The sequence below is a fragment of the Ambystoma mexicanum genome, chromosome 9 (assembly GCF_040938575.1).
Source record: "Ambystoma mexicanum isolate Mex_15411 chromosome 9, UKY_AmexF1_1, whole genome shotgun sequence".
NCBI classification, from domain to species: domain Eukaryota; kingdom Metazoa; phylum Chordata; class Amphibia; order Caudata; family Ambystomatidae; genus Ambystoma; species Ambystoma mexicanum.
Window position 1 is genome coordinate 1,147,574,434 of NC_090931.1, and position 16,269 is coordinate 1,147,590,702.

Sequence of the window (16,269 nt, forward strand, 5' to 3'; positions counted from 1 at the left end):
CATAGAACTCCAAGATAAATGGACCTATCATCACGTAACTCCATAATGGTACACTACCGCTTCCGAATATACACAGATGTCCAAGTAGCAACAAGAATGCACAACCGTCTAAACGTACCCTTTACGAATGGGACACTGTAAACAGTTAGAATACACCCCCTGGTATCTAACTGCAACCAGAATTCGACATTGTTATTTGCAGCATTCAAACACCCCAACTCAACCTTCAACAACTACTGTGCTACAAACATATTGTAAAACACTTCCAAAGTATGAGCAGTTACAGTACGCCAGGTACGTAACTACTGTCAGAATTCTGCACTAGCACAGTACAATGCCACAATACTTGCAAACCACCAACAGCAATCAAACACATAGAAAAACAATGGTACAAAAAGGAAGCAGGTAAACCTTTACAAAATAAGACCTGGTATATAACTCCACCCATCCTACCAACACGTATAGGCCACAAATCGTAAATCCTTACATTTCCTCCTCCTTCAAGAGTATACTTTAAAAAGTGCTGTAACCACTCAAAACGTGACTATCATTCATTGTGCACCATAGTAGCAAAGACATTTGGAAGTTTTTTTTTAATCAAATATTGATTTTTTACCCCCACAGACCCAATGATTATGCACTAGAACACAGGAAATGCGCTCATTGCACAGTACACGGGTTCACAGCATAGTACTTGGGAAGTACTGCTTATGAGGGTCCACAAAGTAAACGTGACTATCATTCATTGTGCACCATAGTAGCAAAGACATTTGGAAGTTTTTTTTTAATCAAATATTGATTTTCCCCCCCCACAGACCCAATGATTATGCACTAGAACACAGGAAATGCGCTCATTGCACAGTACACGGGTTCACAACATAGTACTTGGGAAGTACTGCTTATGAGGGTCCACAAAGTAAAACATGTATGCTATGTAGTGGACTGCAAACTAACGAAATACCTGCTCTAACATGTTCTCTTCTCTTTTCCCACAGATAATGCAGCAACCAGGACCACAACATTTCACACTCGATACACAAAACACAGTACAGGCTCTCCTCAATCCAAACAGTAGGTCTGCAACGATTGCTATTATTCTTCTGAACAGTGCAATGTGTACACTTATTTCTGCTATACTCATACCAATGTCACCATTTGCAATGCTCACCTATATTACACTACACAGCTTGTGCATACGCCCTACACACTTCACTACAACCTGTACAGTGTAGGGCCTCCATCCATGCACTCAACATTCTACACCCTGACACAATTGCTGCTGCACTGTACAACTATGCATAGAAACATCTATCCATGTACCACTAACCCCACACATAACACACCCACCTATCCCTTAGCCACTGCAATTGACATTGGCTGCCATTTCTTCCACACAATACATAACCTGCTTCCTATGTACACTGGTCACCTAAGCCTATAATAAGTGGACACAATGAATGCACACCACTACAGTAACCTACCCGACAATCTGCACAATAACAACCATACAACTTGATGAATGCATCAACACATCTTATGTAACTGTTGTAACTGCTGCAACATTTGGCTCCTTGCTTTCCACTGGCACTGTGTAGCCATTAGGTAATTTTCATTGTTATGTACACCATTTCAAAAAAAGGTATCCAACACATATTTCAGTGCAGCGCATGCATCATAGCTCAGCAGCCATATTGTAACAACTGCGTTACTGCTTAAGTTTTCAACCTTCTGTTTACCTTTCTTACTGTGGAAAGGAAACACCATTTCAACACTATAACGCCCGTACACTGTTTGACGAACGTACACACTAACTCCTTTTCTTTGCTGAACGGCAGCCCCAAACAGGTTCATGCTGACGATTCCAAACTGCGTACAATGGGCCACCCACCCACATATTCTGAGGCAGCGAACACACAATCTGCCATTGTCCACCGTTGCCTTGTAACACACTACACATATAACTGGTCCTAAGGCACCATAAAAGCACATTTAATGTATGTTCCCATCTGTGCATTCACAGCACCATGTGTACGGCACCATCATCTCTACTTGTATGTCGTACTACCTTCACCGTAATGACACTGCCAACATTCGTAACTGCATGCTACAATCGGAACACGTTGCCGGCTAATTCTTTTTTTCCCCCAGCATCATCTCCAGAAAGCGAAACCTAACATAGCTCTCCTTGAACAGGACACAAGCTCATTTTAAAACAGCCTTGAGGGGAAAGCATGTTTAGCTCCAAGGTCAGACATTCCATGGAAGTATACCAAAAAAGGATACATAACTTACACTGCATTTGCTCTGCTCATGGGCCCCAAGGTAGTCTGCATGGAGCCCATACGCTGCATACTGGGATTTCTTGCCCACCCAATACAAGCAAGGAATTTGCCGAAGTTATGTAAGTAAAACTTTACATCACATGTGTCTTACGAATAAAAAGTATTATGCTGCTCTTCTGTATGTATATTTATACATTTCCTCTACGGCACACTTTATCTCTGTACATTGTATGGAGCTTTGTGATGGCCACCATTCCCTGTAAATTTCAACTGTTATTGTACTTCCTTTTGCTACCATTCTTCCCCACACCCTGCAAATGCAGACGTAAAGGGCAAGACGAAAAGGGAATGCAAGTCATGATTATGAAATCCACACACCCTTAGTGTACTGAACGTTATAACAGTCACAGGTTCATGCAGCGGTCAACAGGGAAACAAACATCAGCAGCTCACATTTCATTCACGCACTTCTTGGCAAAGCAGCTCCTCCATTCTTCAGCAAGCGGAGGTTACCCCCATGAGAGTTCTTGATTTCTTACTTTCTTTGCAGACAGACAGACACATTGTGCCGTAGGTCGAACAACACTCGCTTCCACTGTATGTTTTGTAAAAATAAAACACAGCAAAAGAGCGTCTGGTGGCAATGTTTCCAAGCCATTTTGCTTCTGTGGAGCCGTACAATCACAGTATCACCTACAAAACAAAACAATGATTATGCACTAGAACACAGGGAATGCGCTCATTGCACAGTACACAGGTTCACAGCATAGTACTTGGGAAGTACTGCTTATGAGGGTCCACAAACTAAAACATGTATGCTATGTAGTGGACTGCAAACTAACGAAATACATAGCTTACACTGCATTTGCTCTGCCCATGGGCCCCAAAGGTAGTCTGTAAGGAGCCCATACGCTGTATACTGCGATTTCTTGCCCACCCAATACAAGCATGGAATTTGCCGAAGTTATGTAAGTAAAACTTTACATCACACTTTATATCACATGTGTCTTACGAATAGAAAGTATTACGCTGCTCTTCTGTATGTATATTTATACATTTCCTCTATTGCACACTTTATCTCTGTACATTGTACACAGTATCACCTACAAAACATGTAGCAAGACAGTGGGTTAACATATGGCCCTACTCACTAACACACAGTACATGGTCCATTAGGCAGCCAGCTATCAGAACATCCTTCCAGCAAAGTCTTGTCCTGTACACTGCTCTTATTCCTCTTTCTTCTCAGATATCTTGCACCCTACTGCGCGTGCCACACCTTCCACATTCCAGTTGACAGTTGGTGGACAAGCACTGGAAGATTACCATAAGCGATTTATTTTCCATTGTTATTATCTGAGCCGACCAATATGGACCGGTATGCCCATTTGCAGTTCCGGCAATACGAACCGACCTGCACACATTTATGCTGTAAGGCATCCCAGAGGCAGCAGATGCTAACTTGTCTACGTTTCAAAGAAAATGTGTTGTTCCACACCGCCCACCAAGAACCACTAAGTACTCATTGTCCCACTTTGCTACATGAGAACAGAGGTACAGACGTGCACAGACGGCATTGGTCACTGAGGTTTGTTTGCAAAATAAAAGAGTGCTGAATGCAGCCAACGTATACATTGTCGGAAACATTCTATAGCAAAGTAAAGTACTTCCAACAATTCACTGTGGTGTTATTAAACAATGGGAATGTTCTAGAACCGTATGATCTGTGTGCGCATGCCTGCTTTTGCTTTTGTTTATGTTGTTCCTTTCCGGAGCTAGGTTCTGACATGACAGTGTGTGCTACGCTTGGCACGCACATAAAGACAATACCTGGAGTGCACGCCGTGAGGAACAACTGTCCAAAAGTACAGTCAGTGACTCCTGCGATGGTATATGCTGCACACACGTACAGGTAACAGAAGTGCTGCACACATTACAACGTCACACAGTAGAAGCACCAACCGCGTTTGTTGGCCATCTCAACAAGTACACAAAACAAAGCTAACAGTCAGGTGGCCTGCCGTCCTGTATTTGGCTGTACTTAACAGAGTTGGTAATGTTGTCGGCTGCAAATGTATATGGGTTGGTCTGTATAGTATCCATACTTCACATGTGTAATGCTTCTTAACTTGTGTCATGTTGCAATATCTTCTTTCACTCTCAAAGCACAGGGTATTATGAGAGGCACACCATACAAAACATGCATGGTGGCATCTCAGTCCCTGAATGGCAACAAAGTCAATGACACACACCACATGCAAGTGCAGGCTCTTCAGGCTACCTCTACTGGTATACCAACTGCAAAATGTCCTCCACCACCATTCTGTAATAGTGAGCAGCCACAGGAGACGTACATATTTCCAAGAGTGTACACTGCAGTTACATATCAGTACAAGAACGGACCCAAAGAAGGCAACATCCTGAAACCTACTTCCAACCACTGGCCAGCCTATTAGGTCCAAGGGTCCCAGCCATGCACACAAGCCAGTAGAGGTTTTTTAGGCACAACATAGTGCACTGACTGGAAATATCCTCATATAGTCTGCAATGCACTCCCCATCCCCAATGGAGTCTGCCTGCACTTACCCAAAAAGGATAGTCGCCTCTACAGCTGCCCGCCAATTAAGTATATGTGAGTACCGGCGTAAAAAGTCCATATTGCAAAACTGTGATAGTAAAAAATTCCTTCCATGTGCCAATGTCTGCCTGCCCTCACTGAAGCATGGCTGTGGCCAAGCCCTGGGCTCCTGGGTACATGTGGTGGTCTACGGCCTCCGCCCATGCACCCAAAAGCGTAGTCCTAGTACACACCCACGGCAATGCAATAGAGGCATGCATGGGAACATGTGGCCATGGAGCTCTCATGCCTATAGGTACGTATAGGAACACTGACGGACCCAAACAAGACAGCATTCTCACACCTACTTCCAACCAGTGCCCACACTGTAAGCTCAAGGGCTGTAGCCATGCACACAAGGCAGTAGGGGCTTTGCCGTCTCAACACAACATAGTACACCAATGTCAAATATCCTCATATTATCTCCAATGCAGCCTCCCTGCACTGACAAAATATCATAGACCCCTGTGCACCTCAACACCAATGCACTATATGTCAGTAGATGCGTGAATGGTCCATATGGCAAAAGTGTGCTGGTAAAAAATCCTTCCATTTCTCAATGCTGCATTGGCCTTCCTTGAAGCAAGTGTGGGAGCAAGCCCTAGCCTCTTGGGTACATGTGGAGGCCTATGGCCTCTGCCTATGTACCCAAATGCCTAGTCCTTGCACAACCACTAGAAGGCAATAGAGCATACACTAGAGGCCCCACACATGACAACTTCTTCACACCTACTTCCAACCAGTGCCCGCATTGTTATGTGCAAGGCCGCTAACCATGCACGCAGGCCAGTACAGATTTTGCAGGCACACCACAACATAGCACACCGACTGCAAATATCCTCATAGTAGATCCAATGCACTCTTCATCCCCACTCACTGCAGCCTGCCTGCACTGACCAAAAAATGATAGTCGCTGTGCAGCTACGCGCCAATTAAGTATATGCGAGTAGCTGCGTGCATGCAATGATTCAGTTGTGGGGGTGGTGCCCAAGCCCTAGCCTCTTGTGTGCAAGGCGAGGCCTGCCGCCTTTGCCCCTGCACTAAAAAGCCTATGCCTTCCCCACAACCACTACAAGGCAAGGCAGCCAAGCATGGGAACATTTTGCCACAAACCCACCGCCATCAAACAATGCAAACGCACAAAGTCAACATAACCACCGGCAGCCAACACAACACATGGCCATTTTCTTCACTTCACCCTCTTTCACCCACCCGAGCCTGCAAACCATGTTTTGCAACCCCTTCCGCCGCAGCACTCTCCTCCGATACACCATGGCAGCGTTTCCCAAAACCTTTCATGCACAGCACGCTTCCCTTCAGTCAACCACTGGTGGCGTCCACTGTTTGCTGACAGCACGGCATCCCACAGACCAATGAGACTTCAGTCCACGGAGCGAACAGGGAAATGGGTCATCGGAGTGGACCCAGAAATCACAATATTTTTTTGTGCAAAGTTTGGTGACGATTCCTCCATGGGGAGCAAAGTTATAAGCTGCCGAAAAAGTGGTCTTCCTATGAGTTAAGCATCTTAACCATAACTACACGGTAATGTATATATATATTCAGTAAAAAAACTTTGTTAAAGGGGCATTAAGGTTCCAAGTAAAACCGAAAAACCCCTGAAATTTACCAGTTATGGTAAACTAAGCAACCATAACTCGCGTCACCACCGTGCACTGCTAAGACTAACATCCAGGACATCAAAGATGACATCACAAATGTCATTGATGACATCACTGATGACATCAAATGTCTAGCTCACTCTTTTTTCCTTTACTGATATATCAAGTCCAGTAACAGTCAGGAACTAAAAATTCACTTTACTATAGTACAAAGAACTATATTTGTAGACTTAATACTTCAAATATATTCTTACAGTAATTCACTTAGGGTCCACTCAAAGCATATGAAACATATACAAATGGGAAAACACAGACTTGAAAGACTGTAATGCTTTCTATGTATGAAGATGATTAGTAAGGTTATCAGCACTGTCTTATAGTTCTGTTGTTTTTTTATTACTGTGCTTTTCCTGGATATGCTCATATTTGTACACGTTACACTTACACTACTTTCTTTAGGGTCTAGTCACAATATGTGATAGTTATAGATATGGAAGTAGTAGCTTTGAAGCAGAGCAATCATTTCCGTTCATGAAGATAATCAGTTATATTATGAAAATTGTCGGGTAATACTGCTGTTTTTTTGTTTACTCCACTTTCCCTGTCTATGTCCTATTTGCATGCGTTGTTGTGTTTTGTGTGCAATAATGCAATAATGTAGTAAGTGGTTTTGATTAGGTACGTATTAAATGTTTCACAGTATGCAAGACTCTAATAAGAATGCATTTATAATTTTAGTATTTAACATGGCAAGATTATTAATATTGCATCTTCATCATGTCTGCTGCACACTATGCCTATGTTACTACATGTGTACCTTAGTATATTGGAAAAAAAACTTCATAATACAATGCTATTTGGATTAATGCATTACTTAATGCACTACGTACTTCAATATATGTATTCCAATGATCCTTGATACTTTTTTTATTAACATTAGAATAAGAATCCCTTGTACAGAGTTTTCATGAAAGGTAAATGCACATGTGATGTCATCAATGATGTCATCAATGACATTTGTGATGTCATCTTTGATGTCCTGGATGTTGGTCTTAGCAGTGCACAGTGGAAGTGCGAGTTATGGTTGCTTAGCTTACCATAACTGGCAAATGTCAGGGGGTTTTCGGTTTTACTTGGAACCATAAGGTCCCTTTAACAACGTTTTTTTACTGTATTTCATAGGTTTTTAGTAGCGCAACTTAACCATAACGTCCCTTTAACAATATTTTTTTACTGAATTTCATAGGTTTTTAGTAGTACAACTTAACCATAACCTCCCCTTATCAAAGTTTTTTTTACTGAATATACATTTTTATAGTTTGAATTTGATAGATGTTTACTGAGATTTCCTTACTTTATATACATGTAACGTAGAACATACTGTACCACCTGCTAATGATTTTGATGTCCACGGACTGTGAGTATGTCCGCGGACACACGCAGACAACATCAACACTACCCAAAAACTCAGGGGGTATCTGAAATTGTTCTATCGTGCCATATAAACACTGCACAAATTCAAAAAGCAGCACATAAACACATGATATGTAATAATAAATAAGAAGTTGAACCTATATATCTAACACATCAACCATCCATTTAAATACCATATGTACTAAAATGGAATATACCAAAACAAAAAAGATATGCCTCCAGCATAATTACCTCACATAAACTGCACCGCTAGGAGCAACAGTAGACCTACACAACAGTAAGAATACAACTTACAGAAACTAGTAAGTAAACTTAATTAAACGTTTTGTATTAGGTACACTAAAATGAATATAGTTTTGTTTTTTACACAGAAATTTACAGTACTTTGGAATGGGTTGAGGAATATTTTCCACGTGAGGAAATGTCTGAAGACAGTAATAGTAACGGTAGAGACTACTCTTTATAAGCAAATTAAAAATCATTACTTTATCTGCACTTAACATATATATTTTTTTTAGCAGACCATACAAACATTGAAAATAATACACCAAAAGACACATTGGAAAATACTCTGCAGCGCATGGAACAAAAAATGGACATGCTCATGGAACATTTCAATCTTTTGAAACATTTTGTGGAGGACCACATAAAAGAAAAAATGAACTACCATTGTCCCACATGTACCTGCTCCCCTCTCCATGTCCCAGTCAACTATCCCCAAACCCTCAACACCAAGAAAAACGTTTTGATGAGACTTCCATCCCTTCATCCCCTCCCATCCATCCTCTCCAAACCCCTAATTCCCCTGTATTTGTATCAGTTTCTAATTCCCCCTCTCTTTCATAAATTGTGTATCTATATATAATAAAAAAAAATGTATCTGTATATAATTAAAAAAAAATGATGTGTCTTTTAATTCAATCATTTGTGTCTTATTATTTTTTTAAAACTCAATTGGGGTGTCCGCGGACAGCGCGCCTGTCCGGAATGTCCGTGATTGACAAAATGGGGGTGTCCTAAGGACACTATACCTGTCCGTACCCTTCGCAAGCAAGATGGAACTGTTCTTAGAACACACTCGGTGTCCAGGATGTCCGTAAATAAACAAAAAGGGGGGTGTCCTAAGGACACTATACCTGTCCGTACCCTTCGCAACAAAGATGGAACTGTTCTTAGAACACACCCGGTGTTTGGGATATCCATAAATGAACAAAATGGCGGTGTCCTAAGGACAATATACCTGTCCGTACCGTTCTCAACCAAGATGGAACTGTTCTTACAAATACACCCGGTGTCTGGGATGTCCGTGAGTGAACAAAATGGAGGTATCCTAAGGACACTATACCTGTCTGTACCGTCCGCAGGCAAGTTGAAACTGTCCTAAGAAAACACGCAGTGTCCGGGATGTCTGCAGTTAAACAAAATGGAGGTGTCCTAAGGACACTATACCTGTCCGTACAGTCTGCAGAACATCTACGCACATGCAGACCACACCCGTAAGTCCTGTGAACATTGCGCCTGTCCGTAACTGTCCGTCTCACTTGTCTCACACTTTTAATTTGTTTGAGGACCCGAACACAGTCCGTAGAAAACCCGCGCGCATGCACACGACCGTTCCCGTGCATTTGGTGTCCAGCGGACACCTTTCCCCATTCACGGACGTGTTCCCAACGTCATCATGTGACCGCATCCACGCTGAGCGTGTGTCCTAATTTGCAGACACTGTCCGGTTCCCCAACATTGTAAATGAACTCTTTCAGACAATCCAAATTATTTTACAGTAAGAATTCACCATTGCATATGTCCCAGACAATGACCCTGGCTTTCCACATACTTTTTGCAACTTTTTGAACCTTTTTGGGGTGTTTGAGCTGTCCGTGAAGCGCACCCCTCCACCCCTATAAAAGGCCACACCCCAGAGCTGATCTTCATTGTACTTCTGGCTATTGCAGATTGACTTTTGCTGCCTTTGCTGCTCTTGCTGATATTATCTCATCAACCCTGATAGCATCCATGGCTGCTGTTGCTACATCTGCCTCAGCACCACCGCCAAACCCTCCACCACCACCACCTCCCCAAGGGCCTGCAGAGGGGAACAGGCATGAGGATGTAGAGAACGAGGATGAAGAGGATGAAGCGGATGAGGTAGAGGAACTCCGTACTACCAGCACTCGCAGGGAGTCTTTGGTGCGGCGGTTGTTTTCCATTCATGGTAAAATACCAAAAGCACGTGCAAACAAGGTCACCTGCAAACAGTGCAAAATGGTGCTGAGTCGTGGGAGAAGTGGTTCGTACAGCTTTGGTACGACATCCATGAAGCGACTCATAATGTCGTTCCACAGTGGGGCCATTCGCAAGGTTGTACCTTGTGATCAACGTAGTAGGTTGAGTTCCTCTACCACATCCTCAGTTTCCGCTCCTCTCACCACAAGAGACACTCCAGTAGGAGAGTGCGTCCCTCCAGCTGCCTCACAGGCCATTCACGAGGCTGTTGACCCTTACCTTTTGAGGGTCACAATATTGTGTATGTACTGCGATGCAGTACTCTGCAGGGGGAGAGTCTTCGAAGTGCTTTCAAGACCACAGTCACGGAGTACCAGAAGACCTGCTACCTACCTAAGAAAGGCTCACCCTAAATCTTCCTCTCTCCACCTGCTCTTTCTTATCCCCGTGGTTGGTGTCCCCTCATTACCCTCCTTTCCCCTCCTCTCCTAGTGTGTCGTCTGTAAAAAATAAAAATAAATATAAAAGAACAAAAAAACAAAAAAAACAAAAGGCTCTTTTCAGAGCCGCCTTTAACTGTTAAGTGCCAAATAAACAGTGCAGGGCCCTGTGCATTTTTTTGTAGTCCGCGGACAGTCCTGTGACATATAAAGTTTTAGGGTGCTGCCTTAGCAAAACCAATGCACATTTCTCTGGGAGGAAATGGTGGCTGTGAAAAGAGCCTTTTGGTGGTGGTTTTGTGTGTTTGAAAAACTTGAAATCGTCAACATCTACTGAAACTGTAATTCCAAAAAAGGTTGCAATGCATTGTGTACATTTCTCAGAAAAATCTGATTGCCAACATAAGTAAGATGGACTCCATCTCTGCGAAAAATGTATGTGCTACGAAACATAATATTTTCATTGTGAAAAGAGGACATACCAACATCTCTTAGAAAGGCACAAACAGCTTTATTGACATTGTGCACCAAATGAAGAAGAACGCAGCCACATTTGTCTTTGAACAATACGAGAAAAAAGTACTTGGAAATTTAGAAACATGTCCATGATCTTCCCAAGTCCATCTTTCATTACAAATTACAATGATATTCCAGACACATGTCCTAAACTGTTCCCTCCACAATGAATTATAATTATGTCTGGATGATGCTCTGTCTCTAAAGTAGCACAGAGAGGGACCAAGTCCAGCCACTTCATTCCATGCTCTCCATGCCAGTGCACTTCCACATGAGGGAATCCAAGATCTGCAGCTACTCCACAGCGTTCTGCATGCACCTCCAACCAATGTATCCATGAGACTCCCAAAATCCATATAATCTGTTTTCGGAAACAAACAACAATAGCTATGTGTTCTTCTCTCAGGAAAAAGACATTCTGACAAACTCTCTCCTTACACAACACACCCAGTAAACTTTACTGACCAATCCCTAGCACTGTTCATTCTCATTTGCATGCCTCTCCACCCCAAAATCCTTGTATGTAATATGCGGTGTCCGTGGACTACCGCCATGTCCGCGGACATATCGAAAATCTGAGCGTGGTGAATGTAAATTAACATAGTGTGCCCCATTTCCCCTTTGAGGTTGGTTTTGAAAAGAGCTGGTTTTTTTTGCTTTGTTTTTTTGCAGATGCTTGACAGACACCTGTTATTTTGTATTTTTTTGGGTTATTTTCTTCTTACTTTACTACTAAAATCTACACATAACCTTTTCCAAAGCAAACCTTATATTCCAAAACAGCATGGAATTTCCCAAAAAAGATAAGGAAATGCCATCTTCTTTAAAATAAACAGCATTACTGGAATCAATATTCTCATTATTACAGAAAAACATACCAGCTCTAAGCATGAAAGCACACATGCCTCGGCTGATTGCACACCTACCAATGTTTTGCTGAGGACAAAAAACAGAACTATTGTCCCATATTGCCCTAGGTAGTAATCCAGAAAAAATTACTTTGGAATTTGGAAGTATGTTCATTACTGCTTGAACCAAGTGTTCCAAATCTGCCAACAAAGTAGCGGCACTGACGTAGCCCAAATGGAAAGCACCATAGTGCAAAACTACCAGATGCAGACTTTTCATCCTGCCCATATCTTCACAAATTTGTACAATTGCCTGTACAGTGCAATCAGGCACAGTGCTCCACACCACCTCCACTCCTTTAACATTGAAATTGTTTTCCACATGCCTGCATTGAGCATACTGCTGTAAACCATGCACAAACAAATCTCCAAGCACCAACACCCTGACTTTCTCCACCTTTGCCATCTTTACTACACACAGTCTCTTTCAACACAAATCCACACTCTCAACATCTGATTGGCTCATCCCTACAGTCCCCTTTCCATGCTGGATTTGCTGGAAAACCCCAGATGTGGCACGCCCTATCGCGGACAGCCGCGGTGTCCGCGAAGCGCGTATCTCTTTGCCAGCCCTTCTACCCTTTCCACATCACTCTCGGGGCCATTCCCTCATTGGATACAGCTAAGCAGGCACACAACCATCCACCAATCACATCCAAGACCTCTACATCTAAATCCATCATCAGAGTTCCACACTTCAAATGTACTGTTGATCACTCTGAGTACAAGTCTCATATCATTGGAAAGCACCTATTACAAAAACTACTCTACAAGTCTCCAAGATTTCTACTTACAGCTGCATGCATATCCGCATGCATGAATACAAACTACAGGTATGCATATTTTATTCACAGTACATGTACAACTCTTATGAATGCATATAAACAGAGTAATGCCACTAAACCTGCATAACCTATAAAATGAACTTATTGCAATTTTTCCCATCTACTATAATCAAAACCAAAAAAGTCACTTCGAAACCAATCTGCCATCTACAACACAGCTTTAAAAAACAAGTGAATTTCACACACTTAAAATTCTACTCATTTGCAAACCATGTTGAACTAACATATTGTAAATAAAATATAAAGGCTGCACATAGTCAAATGAAATGCATGAATGCACTATGTTCAGATATCAAACAAGATTAGTACTACAAAAACATAACAATCAAGGTCTAAATTAACATCAATGCTATAAACACACAAAATTACGAACTTCTTTCTTTTACAATTACAGTGAAGACCAAGCTCCTGAAAATCAGAAGCATCTGAACTACAAACAACATATCCGAAGAAATCTGCTCATTACACAAAAAAAGATTAAGTACAATACTACCTTAATATTCTTACTGTTACTCAAACACACTGTGTAGTTCATTCATGTAAATTGCGCACCAAAAAAACTGAGATTTCTGAACCATTCTGCCCACAAATCCCTATTTATTAAGCAGGGACTAGCAGGCAGAATGGCACACAAATCCTGGTTTTCTGGAACACAAATAACATTACTCAACCCCTAGAATGTTAGTACTACAAAAAAAAGAACTGTTTCAATTTTATACCATTAGATTTACTATTAGTGCTTCTCCTCACAACTAGCTCAGTTTCTACTGTCATCTGAACCGCAGTATAGTAACACACACATGGAAGAATAGCCTTCCCAACTAATTGTAGCTGCCCAATGTACAATCACACACCACCACATACATCTTTACCATCATACTCAGACACTCATGCACACAGCACACATACATTGCAGAACGGCCCAACCCATACCTTGTTTTTTTTAACAGACCTCAAAGAATGCCTACCAAAAAGCAAATCCGTAGAAAGCAACACAGAAGTAGAGCAAATGAAAATAAAAGTGTCCAAAATAAGCATCCATCTCTAGCAGATTTTGTACAAAAAGTTCAAACAAAAGAGCTAATAAAGTCATTTAGCGAAACAAAACAAGCTTCCAGTACAGAAACGTTGCCTCCTATATCAAAATGTAAAACAAAACAGAAAATGATTAACAAGAATTCAGCTACCCCTACTGCTAAAACTGCTCCTATAATTCTTGATATATTAGCAAGTAACCATGCCAAAAAAGTATTTTAGCAAAAATGTTCCGCCAGAGTCCTTTAGAATCGTATAAAAACAGGAGACAAATCATGCACAACCCTTAAAACCCACCGTAGAAAATTAATCTTAAAAGCTTTGATAGACAGTGCAATCCTTCTCAAAAGAAAGTTATTTATTTTAGTGTTAAAAAGAATGAAACCACTAACAAAACTAACTACTAAATTACAAAAAAGACTTCTCAATAAACAGAATGTCAAAAAAAATAACTTCTTAAATATCTGTGGAGGCGAATGGAGTCACACCACAAGCACAGATCCATATTTTAATGAGAAGCATACAAACAAAACCAAACAAACACAATTGCCATACATAGCAGTGGACGAAGTTATGAAAAAATTAATAATATCATAATTCAACAAGAAATACTGGTTACAAAAATATCCCCAGAAAACTAAGAATTACCTCTCCATTCCACTGAACCAGAACGTCCAGTATACAAATGGCCATGCACGTAAATGTGTAACATTCCCAAAAAATCTTTCAGATCTTTATGCCAGTTCCTCAATCAGTATGTGAAAGGCAAAGACTAAATCAAAATGAAAGTGCTGCAAAATATGGATACCTGTCCAGTGCGCAAATACACAGGACTACAAGGACATTCATTAGCCTGGATTTCAGGACTTATTTGCAAAAGCACCTTCCATCATATCAAATTGGTATCAACACATCATTCAACTATAAGAAATCTAATCTATAAACTGTACTATGCTAAAAGTCCTGCTTTAGCACTAGCCAATTTAAATAACAATCTTCTACATGGTACAGCCAAAGACCTACTCGAAGAAATCAAGCATATCCAGAAAAAATATTTTGGAAGTGAAAGCCACTTACAAAATGCAAGGGAACAGGTCATTGGGCTGTGTTTGTGCTGGTATAGAGATTCCCAGACCCCCCCCTTGTTTTTCATAAATTAACTTTGGGTCTCACCCTAAGTTAAAAGGGCAATCCAGACATGGACCCCTTGCTCACTGTTCTTAGAGAGGTGCAGCTTCACCTCACTGATGAGGTCCAACAAGGCTGAAACACGTGTATGGGGTTGCTGTTGGTACTCTTGTTCAGAGGAGAATTGCCTAGTATTTCAGTGCTGGACTGCCCCATGGCAGGACAAAGACTGATATGCAGAGAAATGTCTTCTCTGTGAAAGGGACAGTGAGCTAAATACTTGGTAGAGTCTCTCCCAGCAGTTACTCATCCAAGAACAGGTCATTGGGCTGTGTTTGTGGTGGTAGATAGATTCCCAGATCCCCCCTTGTTTTGCACTTACAAAATGCAATAGCTTTACAATAGACTAGCAACAATTCTACACATGGCAACCTTCTACTACACACATACAAAAAAGAAATACTAACATTTAAAAGTACATCCGCTGAAGTACCAAACCATGTGAGTGTTGCCGCAGAAGTTTTTATAAAAGTAAGACAAAAACTGTAGACGTAACATACAAAATAGAAGACAATGAAGATTCCAAATTGTTTGAATTAGCTCTCCACCTTGTTGCAGAAAACAAATACGAAATAACTGACCCCTTAATACTTTGCAGTTACTGCACTACAAAACTTGACAACAACCAAACTCCTTCATGTGCTATCACAAATAACTTGGAATTATTCCCACTACCAAAACCCCTGCAACAACTCAATTTATATGAGAACATCATAATTCAAACAGTGCACTCATTTCAAGCAATAATACGCCATCAACCAAAAACAGCCAAATTACCTCCCTCTGAATTGGTGAAAGGCATTCGTGGCAAAGTAGTTTATTTCCCATTAGATCTGAAAGAAAATGTGCAAACACTGGGAGTGCAAAGTCCAATAGAGCAATCTTTAATTGGCTTAGTAAATGGTGTACCTACAAAAGACAGAAAAATTTGGCAACAACTCGTAGACTTACATAAAGTTAGGCAAGCCTTGCAATATCTAAAAGACAATAATGTATACTACAAAGAAATAAATATTGAAGAAAACTTAAGGGAAACAACTGAAATAATTCAAGAGTCACCAGAAACTGGTCAATTTGAACTTCGAGATCCTGCTACTGTATCCAATATTTAGACCATTATACAATTCATCCATTACACTCTAATGACACCATAGATGAT